We start from the raw sequence: 2,595 nt of genomic DNA on the forward strand, positions 1-2,595 counted from the left end.
ATGGACTGTCGTTTCTATTTGCTTATTTGAGCTGTTCTTCCCATAATATGGACCAAATAGGGCTATATTCTTTATACCACCCCTACCTTGTCACAACACAACTGATTGGCTCAAATTCCATTAAGAAGGAAATAAATTCCACAAATTAACTTTTAATGAATTAACCTCATGGTTGAGAGAATGCCTGTCAGGCATTGGTGTAATAGGTGGCAGGGAAGTCAGGCGCAGGAGAGTCAAACCGAGTGTAAAATGGAGTCTTTTAATAAAGTCCAAGTAACATGCTCCATAACACTAAATAAACAATAAAATAAATATGGGTACGAAGACCCGACGCGCACCTATACAAAAACACTACACTGACGATAAACAATCTCTGACAAAGACATGAGGGGAAACAGAGGGTTAAATACACAACAGGTAATGAATGGGATTGAAAACAGGTATGTGGGAAGACAAGACAAAACCAATGGAAAATGAAAAATGGATCAATGATGGCTAGAAGACCGGTGACGTCGAACGCTGAGCACCGCCCGAACAAGGAGAGGCAACGAATTTGGCAGAAGTCGTGATAATGCCAAGAGTGTACAAAGCTGTCATCAAGGCAAAGGGTGGCTACTTAATAATAACAATAATCTCAAATATAAGATATATTTTGATTTGTTAAAAAAATATATTGGTAACTACATGATTCCATCAAGTGTTCTTTCATAGTTTTGATGTCTTCACTGTTATTCTACAATGTAGAAAAAGTAAACAATTAAGAAAAACCCTGGAATGAGTAGGTGTGTCCAAACCTTTGACTGGTACTGTTTATATATATTTTTGTCAATTTCAATTTACCACAGAATTGTATTTTTTACAGGTCAGCCAATATATGTTTTGGATTACTAAGATATTCGCAGGTTTGTATCATTCAAAACAAAGTGTCAAAAAACTCTAAGTCCAGCCTGTAGGACCTGTTTCAAATTATCACTGTTAATAGCTCATATGCTTATCCTCTCGGCAATGGGAAAAACACCCATTCTATTTTATTTACCTTTACCTAAGTTCAATTACATTCTTCTCACCATAAAATCATATAATATAAAATAACGGCACAGGATTTATAACCATATCTTGTCTGCTCAATGAACTACCCTACAGCCTAAAATGCCTTGTGGCATGGCGCATAGCCAGATAACTCAGAATCTGTTAAACATGTTTATATTAATTAATGGTCAATTACAGTTACCGTCTGACAAAATGTCATGACCTAGTCAGGTCTCCACAAGGTAGTAAGATGTATGAAATGGTCATCCCCTCAGTCTCTCCTAGCGAGGGCCACAGATGTAAAAAAAAATAAGGCCACATTTTACAACACATTCATTTCATGGGAGGATCAGGGAGTAAATGCCATGTTTGAACAAAGATAAAAGTTTGATCTTTCTGCCAAGAACGTGTTTTCTTTTTTGAGACCTTTTGTAAGGAATACTTGGATGCAAATTTCCAAAACAATTTTTATACATTCTCCATAACTTTATGTATAGTATAAGTGTGCATTATTTTAAAATCTTTGAAAAAGAAAACCCTCATTTCTCTGTACTTCATAAATTCCACATAATCAAATACTTTGATTAAAAAATAGATATTTTTTTACATTCTCCCACGTAAAACTGTTTTTCTTCTATTATGTGTCGATGAAGCAAACCTTCATAAACCCCACCAATATGAAACCTCCATTCTTCATAAACCCCACCAATATGAAACCTCCATTCTTCATAAACCCCACCAATATGAAACCTCCATTCTTCATAAACCCCACCAATATGAAACCTCCATTCTTCATTAACTAAACCAATATGAAACCTCCATTCTTCATAAACCCCACCAATATGAAACCTCCATTCTTCATTAACTAAACCAATATGAAACCTCCATTCTTCATAAACCCAACCAATATGAAAACTCCATTCTTTATAAACCCCACCAATATGAAACCTCCATTCTTCATAAACCCAACCAATATGAAACCTCCATTCTTCATAAACCCCACCAATATGAAAACTCCATTCTTCATAAACCCCACCAAAATGAAAACTACATTCTTCATAAACCCCACTAATATGAATCCTCCATTCTTCATAAACCCAACCAATATGAAAACTACATGCTTCATAAACACCACCAATATGAAACCTCCATTCTTCATAAACCCAACCAATATGAAAACTCCATTCTTCATAAACCCAAACAATATGAAATCTCCATTCTTCATAAACCCAACCAATATGAAACCTCCATTCTTCATAAACCCAACCAATATGAAACCTCAATTCTTCATAAATATATTATGTTTGAAGCCTGAAATGTGGCAAAATGTCGCAAAGTTCAATGGGGCCGAATACTTTCGCAAGGCACTGTATCTACTCATTACGCTCTATATATACTGCCTATATGCTATATCTACTCTAGGGGTAACTGGAGTAGTTATACACCCTATATCTACTCCCTACACTCTATATCTACACCCTATATCCTCTATCTACTCCATGATTTACTTCTAATACCCTATATCCTATATCTACCCCTATACTCTATATCCTATATCTACTCCCT

Source organism: Oncorhynchus masou, chromosome 30 (genome assembly GCF_036934945.1).
Source record: "Oncorhynchus masou masou isolate Uvic2021 chromosome 30, UVic_Omas_1.1, whole genome shotgun sequence".
Classification (NCBI taxonomy): Eukaryota; Metazoa; Chordata; class Actinopteri; order Salmoniformes; family Salmonidae; genus Oncorhynchus; species Oncorhynchus masou.